The 8,803-nt window shown below is 43.7% G+C and overlaps 1 non-coding gene across 1 annotated transcript in view; it reads left to right on the forward strand.

Annotated features, from left to right (window-relative positions):
* Positions 1–70, forward strand: part of LOC118516119 — a 4,266-nt gene extending 4,196 nt beyond the window's left edge. The window contains exon 1 of the ribosomal RNA XR_004907693.1: positions 1–70. This exon is cut by the window's left edge and continues 4,196 nt beyond it. This is a non-coding gene — a ribosomal RNA (large subunit ribosomal RNA).
* The last annotated feature ends 8,733 nt before the right edge of the window (positions 71–8,803 follow it).

The following is an 8,803-nucleotide window of genomic DNA, read 5'->3' on the forward strand; positions in this document are numbered from 1 at the left end:
GCTAGGAGTTTCAAGTTGTAGAGATGCGTTCGCATCGATCCTCTCAGGCGACCTACGCCTGGTGGTGTTATGGTGGACGCAAGGCACGTCCTGGCCCGGTAGTATGTACAAGAAAATGTACAAGTCCGGGAATACGGGGTGCATCGTATGTAACGTTCGATGTACATATAAAGCCTGGTAGGTGTTGGGATTATATCTGCAACACAGGCATTATCGAAAGATGGTTAAGTGGAGTCACCCAATGGGTGCCGTGCGTTATAAGGTACGTAATGCACAGTAGAGATACATTATCGGGAGGTGGAACCCGAAAATGTACAAGTCCGGGAATACGGGGTGCATCGTATGTAACGTTCGATGTACATATAAAGCCTGGTAGGTGTTGGGATTATATCTGCAACACGGGCATTATCGAAAGATGGTTAAGTGGAGTCACCCAATGGGTGCCGTGCGTTATAAGGTACGTAATGCACAGTAGAGATACATTGTCGGGAGGTGGAACCCGAAAAATGTACAAGTCCGGGAATACGGGGTGCATCGTATGTAACGTTCGATGTACATATAAAGCCTGGTAGGTATTGGGATTATATCTGCAACACGGGCATTATCGAAAGATGGTTAAGTGGAGTCACCCAAAGGGTGCCGTGTGTTATAAGGTACGTAATGCACAGTAGAGATACATTGTCGGGAGGTGGTAACCGAAAAATGTACAAGTCCGGGAATACGGGGTGCATCGTATGTAACGTTCGATGTACATATAAAGCATGGTAGGTGTTGGGATTATATCTGCAACACGGGCATTATCGAAAGATGGTTAAGTGGAGTCACCCAATGGGTGCCGTGCGTTATAAGGTACGTAATGCACAGAAGAGATACATTGTTGGGAGGTGGAACCCGAAAAATGTACAAGTCCGGGAATACGGAAAAGTTCCCCATGAAAGGCTGGGGATACAATTATTGATACAAATAATGTGCCTAAGGGTACATTTATTTTTCTAAGTCCCAGAAATCCGTCACTGAACATCACGACTTACAAACACATCTTCCCCCGGTCCTCCCATATACGGCACGGGGACAAGTATGAAGAATGAAAATCATGTGTGTATGGAACATATAATGTGCCTGAGAGCACATTTTTTTGCTAAGTCCCAGAAATCCGTCACTGAACATCACGACTTACAAACACATCTTCCCCCGGTCCTCCCATATACGGCACGGGGACAAGTATGAAGAATGAAAATCATGTGTGTATGGAACATATAATGTGCCTGAGAGCACATTTTTTTTCTAAGTCCCAGAAATCCGTCACTGAACATCACGACTTACGAAGACATGTTCCCCCGGTCCTCCCATATACGGCACGGGGACAAGTATGAAGAATGAAAATCATGTGTGTATGAAACATATAATGTGCCTGAGAGCACATTTTTTTTCTAAGTCCCAGAAATCCGTCACTGAACATCACGACTTACGAAGACATGTTCCCCCGGTCCTCCCATATACGGCACGGGGACAAGTATGAAGTATGAAAATTTTTGGTCACAGCGTGAAATCCCTCTAATGATCATGAAAATAGCATCGGATCACTTATCTGACCATAAAAAGTGAACCAAAACCCTATTTGGACAAACTTTTTGGTCCTATGAAAAAATCACTTTTCATATATGTCATGGTCGAAAATTTTCTAAGTCCCAAAAAATCACATATTCTCGAATATCTCGAAAACTACTTATCGGACAGGGGTCAACCAAGGTGTTTTAGAAAGGTCTTTACTAGCTCTATTTAATGAGCCATAGCGACTTTCAAGTGATTTTTTGACACTTTTTCGCATATCGGCATCCTTGGTTCCCATACTGGCCATAGGCCATAGGGCACCGAACGGCCAACTTTTGGTCCGGGGGTGAAATTTTTTTTTCACGAGATTTTGATGAAAATGGCTTCGGAACGCGTTTCTAATAATGAAAAGTGAAACCAAACAGTATTTGCGAAGAAAAAATTGTCCTATGAAAAAATCACTTTTTCTTAGGGTACGGGTCAAAAATTTTCTAAGTCCCAAAAAATCACATTTTCTCGAATATCTCGAAAACTACTTATCGGACAGGGGTCAACCAAGGTGTTTTAGAAAGGTCTTTACAAGCTCTATTTAATGAGCCATAGCGACTTTCAAGTGATTTTTTGACACTTTTTCGCATATCGGCATCCTTGGTTCCCATACTGGCCATAGGCCATAGGGCACCGAACGGCCAACTTTTGGTCCGGGGGTGAAATTTTTTTTCCACGAGATTTTGATGAAAATGGCTTCGGAACGCGTTTCTAATAATGAAAAGTGAAACCAAACAGTATTTGCGAAGAAAAAATTGTCCTATGAAAAAATCACTTTTTCTTAGGGTACGGGTCAAAAATTTTCTAAGTCCCAAAAAATCACATATTCTCGAATATCTCGAAAACTACGTATCGGACAGGAGTCAACCAAGGTGTTTTAGAAAGGTCTTTACAAGCTCTATTTAATGAGCCATAGCGACTTTCAAGTGATTTTTTGACACTTTTTCGCATATCGGCATCCTTGGTTCCCATACTGGCCATATCCCATAGGGCACCGAACGGCCAACTTTTGGTCCGGGGGTGAAATTTTTTTTTCACGAGATTTTGATGAAAATGGCTTCGGAACGCGTTTCTAATAATGAAAAGTGAAACCAAACAGTATTTGCGAAGAAAAAATTGTCCTATGAAAAAATCACTTTTTCTTAGGGTACGGGTCAAAAATTTTCTAAGTCCCAAAAAATCACTTATTCTCGAATATCTCGAAAACTACTTATCGGACAGGGGTCAACCAAGGTGTTTTAGAAAGGTCTTTACTAGCTCTATTTAATGAGCCATAGCGACTTTCAAGTGATTTTTTGACACTTTTTCGCATATCGGCATCCTTGGTTCCCATACTGGCCATAGGCCATAGGGCACCGAACGGCCAACTTTTGGTCCGGGGGTGAAATTTTTTTTTCACGAGATTTTGATGAAAATGGCTTCGGAACGCGTTTCTAGTAATGAAAAGTGAAACCAAACAGTATTTGCGAAGAAAAAATTGTCCTATGAAAAAATCACTTTTTCTTAGGGTACGGGTCAAAAATTTTCTAAGTCCCAAAAAATCACTTATTCTCGAATATCTCGAAAACTACTTATCGGACAGGGGTCAACCAAGGTGTTTTAGAAAGGTCTTTACTAGCTCTATTTAATGAGCCATAGCGACTTTCAAGTGATTTTTTGACACTTTTTCGCATATCGGCATCCTTGGTTCCCATACTGGCCATAGGCCATAGGGCACCGAACGGCCAACTTTTGGTCCGGGGGTGAAATTTTTTTTTCACGAGATTTTGATGAAAATGGCTTCGGAACGCGTTTCTAATAATGAAAAGTGAAACCAAACAGTATTTGCGAAGAAAAAATTGTCCTATGAAAAAATCACTTTTTCTTAGGGTACGGGTCAAAAATTTTCTAAGTCCCAAAAAATCACATTTTCTCGAATATCTCGAAAACTACTTATCGGACAGGGGTCAACCAAGGTGTTTTAGAAAGGTCTTTACAAGCTCTATTTAATGAGCCATAGCGACTTTCAAGTGATTTTTTGACACTTTTTCGCATATCGGCATCCTTGGTTCCCATACTGGCCATAGGCCATAGGGCACCGAACGGCCAACTTTTGGTCCGGGGGTGAAATTTTTTTTCCACGAGATTTTGATGAAAATGGCTTCGGAACGCGTTTCTAATAATGAAAAGTGAAACCAAACAGTATTTGCGAAGAAAAAATTGTCCTATGAAAAAATCACTTTTTCTTAGGGTACGGGTCAAAAATTTTCTAAGTCCCAAAAAATCACATATTCTCGAATATCTCGAAAACTACGTATCGGACAGGAGTCAACCAAGGTGTTTTAGAAAGGTCTTTACAAGCTCTATTTAATGAGCCATAGCGACTTTCAAGTGATTTTTTGACACTTTTTCGCATATCGGCATCCTTGGTTCCCATACTGGCCATATCCCATAGGGCACCGAACGGCCAACTTTTGGTCCGGGGGTGAAATTTTTTTTTCACGAGATTTTGATGAAAATGGCTTCGGAACGCGTTTCTAATAATGAAAAGTGAAACCAAACAGTATTTGCGAAGAAAAAATTGTCCTATGAAAAAATCACTTTTTCTTAGGGTACGGGTCAAAAATTTTCTAAGTCCCAAAAAATCACTTATTCTCGAATATCTCGAAAACTACTTATCGGACAGGGGTCAACCAAGGTGTTTTAGAAAGGTCTTTACTAGCTCTATTTAATGAGCCATAGCGACTTTCAAGTGATTTTTTGACACTTTTTCGCATATCGGCATCCTTGGTTCCCATACTGGCCATAGGCCATAGGGCACCGAACGGCCAACTTTTGGTCCGGGGGTGAAATTTTTTTTTCACGAGATTTTGATGAAAATGGCTTCGGAACGCGTTTCTAGTAATGAAAAGTGAAACCAAACAGTATTTGCGAAGAAAAAATTGTCCTATGAAAAAATCACTTTTTCTTAGGGTACGGGTCAAAAATTTTCTAAGTCCCAAAAAATCACTTATTCTCGAATATCTCGAAAACTACTTATCGGACAGGGGTCAACCAAGGTGTTTTAGAAAGGTCTTTACTAGCTCTATTTAATGAGCCATAGCGACTTTCAAGTGATTTTTTGACACTTTTTCGCATATCGGCATCCTTGGTTCCCATACTGGCCATAGGCCATAGGGCACCGAACGGCCAACTTTTGGTCCGGGGGTGAAATTTTTTTTTCACGAGATTTTGATGAAAATGGCTTCGGAACGCGTTTCTAGTAATGAAAAGTGAAACCAAACAGTATTTGCGAAGAAAAAATTGTCCTATGAAAAAATCACTTTTTCTTAGGGTACGGGTCAAAAATTTTCTAAGTCCCAAAAAATCACATTTTCTCGAATATCTCGAAAACTACGTATCGGACAGGGGTCAACCAAGGTGTTTTAGAAAGGTCTCAACAAGCTCTATTTAATGGGCCATAGCGACTTTTTAGAGATTTTTTGACAAATTTTGTCATATCGGCATCCCGAGTTCCCATACTGGCCATAGGCCATGGGGCCCCGAACGAAAAAATTTTGGTCCGAGGGTCAAAATTTTTTTTCTCATAAATTTGTTCAAAACGCCGTCGGAACGCGCCTTAGATCATGAAAAGTGAAAAGAAACAGTATTTTGCAAAAGTTGGGGTGGCCTATGACTTACATGGCCACGTCCTAGGTCCGAGTTCCCGAGGTCGTGTTCTTCAGTGGCGGAAAAAAATGGCCACTTGTGGGAGATGCAAAATGTTCATTTTGTATTATAGGGGACACACTATCGAAGCGAAAATTTCAGAAATGGCCTAAAACGTGAAGAAATGATGGGGTATGTACGAAAAGAAGGTTTTTATGGTCAAACGGTGAAATTTTTTTTTTTATGAAAAATTTTGGTCTCCCACCGTTCATGAATTTCTAGGACCAAAAATCGAAAAATTTGAAAACTTCACGATCGAAAGGGAAACGCATATGTGGTGTTCCTAGGTGTGTACGGTGTACGAAAAACGGGTTCACGATGAGATATCAGGCAAATAAGTGGACCTAAAGTGAGTTATACGGGTAAGACGAGGTGTCCAAAGACCGAAATAGGGGTACCAACTGAGAACGAAATGAAGGTCCCCGAAGTCGCCATACAAGTTATAGGAGGTGTCCAAAGTACGAAAAGAGTTCCATATTCGGCTGTTCCTACTATATGGTTCCCTGATTGCTGCTCCAAGGAGTAGTGAGGAAGTGTCCAAAGGTCTGTTGGGGGTATCGAGGTGATACCCTCGACGGACAATATGCACGAAAAGTGGTTCGATGATCTATCCTGTAGGTCGTACGGCAGCCATACCCGGCTGGAAGTACCGCGGTAATTCCGCAATAAAACGTTCGCCAGACGAACAAACAAATTGAATTAGCTCATCGTAGTGTACGGAAACGAAACGAAAATGTAAGGTGATTAGGGATCCGGGAGCAATCTCGCGATCCCATGGTTCGGTGTAAGAAATGATACGAAGTGTTCATAAGTCTCCTCTGGAGGCAGAACCATCGTAGCAAAGTTCGGGAACCCAAGGGTCACAAAAACTCGTAGGACGATATCCACGAATAATCGGGGACTTGTGGGGACTACCGTGCCCTGACAAGTCAACTACACCTTAACTGGTGATGGTCGTCCTACGGGGACCTGCGGGGAACAAAAGGGTCACAAAAACTCGTAGGACAATATCTCCGAATAATCGGGGACTTGTGGGGACCACCGTGCCCTGACAAGTCAACTACACCTTAACTGGTGATGGTTGTCCTACGGGGACCTGCCGGGAACCCAAGGGTCACAAAAACTCGTAGGACGATATCCACGAATAATCGGGGACTTGTGGGGACTACCGTGCCCTGACAAGTCAACTACACCTTAACTGGTGATGGTCGTCCTACGGGGACCTGCGGGGAGCAAAAGGAGTCAGAAACAATCGTAGGACGATATCCACGAATAATCGGGGACTTGTGGGGACTACCGTGCCCTGACAAGTCAACTACACCTTAACTGGTGATGGTCGTCCTACGGGGACCTTCAGGGAGCCGCAGTAAGTCGCAGGTCGTATGCGAGCCTTGATAGGTCCTGTTGGGGGCGTGCGGGGTGTAATGCCTCGGTACGTCAAATGTTGGTGTACGATGTACATCGATAATCTGACATCCTCCTGAACAACCTTTGCTCGTGTGGTTATTGGCGCTGTGGAGTCGGTGTACTGCCGCAGGTCAATGAGAGTGGTCACAACAAAGATTGTGTCACCTGATGAACGTAGAAAGAGAGTCTGCGGGGACTGGTGCCCTGGTAGACAAAAAATATCGAACAAGCAATTGACGAAGACGAATTCTGGTTGATCCTACCAGTAATATACGCTTGTCTCAAAGGTTAAGCCATGCATGTCTAAGTACAAACATAAATGAATGTGAAACCGCATAAGGCTCAGTACAACAGCCATAATTCACAAGATCATCCACCCTTCAGTTACTTGGATAACTGTGGAAAAGCCAGAGCTAATACATGCAACATGCCGGGACCGCTGTCCGCTTGCGGGCGGTGGAACTGGTGCACTTATTAGTAAAACCAATCGCCTCCGGGCGGCTTGAGTTGAAGTCTGGATAAGGATGCCGATCGTATGGTCGCTTGACCGACGACAGATCTTGCAAATGTCTGCCCTATCAACTATTGATGGTAGTGTAGAGGACTACCATGGTTGCGACGGGTAACGGGGAATCAGGGTTCGATTCCGGAGAGGGAGCCTGAGAAATGGCTACCACATCCAAGGAAGGCAGCAGGCGCGTAAATTACCCAATCCCGGCACGGGGAGGTAGTGACGAGAAATAACAATATGGACCTCTCTAACGATGGTCCATAATTGGAATGAATTGAGCATAAATCCTTCAATAAGGATCAAGTGGAGGGCAAGTCTGGTGCCAGCAGCCGCGGTAATTCCAGCTCCACTAGCGTATATTAAAGTTGTTGCGGTTAAAACGTTCGAAGTTGATTCCCCGTCCAGACACGCGACCGCCGCGGGCGCCCGGCACACGCCGGATACGTTCGTGCGCGAGCTCGCGGCTGCGACTCACAATGGTGTGCCTGGGCGTCAACCTCGTGATCGGTCGGGCACGTCCCGAGCCGGTGCGTGGTGCCCGGGCAGCTCCCATTTACCTTGAACAAATTAGAGTGCTTCAAGCAGGCTAGTACAAAAGCGTCCACACCCGCCCAGGGTTGGCGTTGGCCGAGAATAATCTTGCATGGAATAATGGAACATGACCTCGGTCTGAGTCTTTTGGTTGGTTTTGTATAGACCCAGAGGTAATGATTAACAGAAGTAGTTGGGGGCATTGGTATTACGGCGCGAGAGGTGAAATTCGTAGACCGTCGTAGGACCAACTGAAGCGAAAGCGTTTGCCATGGATGCTTTCATTAATCAAGAACGAAAGTTAGAGGATCGAAGGCGATTAGATACCGCCCTAGTTCTAACCGTAAACGATGCCAATCAGCAATTGGGAGACGCTACTACATTCGGTGCTCTCAGTAGCTTCCGGGAAACCAAAATCGGGTTCCGGGGGAAGTATGGTTGCAAAGTTGAAACTTAAAGGAATTGACGGAAGGGCACCACAAGAAGTGGAGCTTGCAGAGGCGTTTGACAGTTGACAGCGAACGGTGGTGTTTCCGTGAGCTGCGCAAAAAATTGTCGAAAAAAGGTGAAAAAAGTGTTTAAATTCTTTACAGAGTGCTTTAAAAGTGATAAAAAGGCGTTTGTTATCATTTGGAAGTGAATTTGGACCAAAAAACTGGAAAAAACAGTGAAAGTGTGGTATAAACAAAACCCCATACATTTTGTATGGAGGGGGTTTTTCACTGATTTGGCGGCTCTAAGCAACCGTTTTAGATGCGGTTTTCGCTGAAAACGCAAGACTGGGAGCCAATTTAGTCTTTTCGACGGAAAAACGGTGGATGCCGGTGGTCTGTACGCGGAAAAAACTGTAAAAAACATTCCGGCTATAGAAGAAGAAGAAGAAGAAGAAACTGTTTCTTGAAGCGTGCAGAAAAAGTGTCCGGATCTAATCGGAAGTGGTTTAAATCGTTAGATCGTGTCGTGATTAGTGGGTACAAGTGAATACAGACCGAAAATCGGTCCATTTGGGCCGGAAAAAAGTGTGGGGAAAATCCAGATTGTGACGTTTCCACGTGGCGTCTTGTTCCG

This window comes from Anopheles stephensi, unplaced genomic scaffold (genome assembly GCF_013141755.1).
Source record: "Anopheles stephensi strain Indian unplaced genomic scaffold, UCI_ANSTEP_V1.0 ucontig230, whole genome shotgun sequence".
Lineage (NCBI taxonomy): Eukaryota > Metazoa > Arthropoda > Insecta > Diptera > Culicidae > Anopheles > Anopheles stephensi.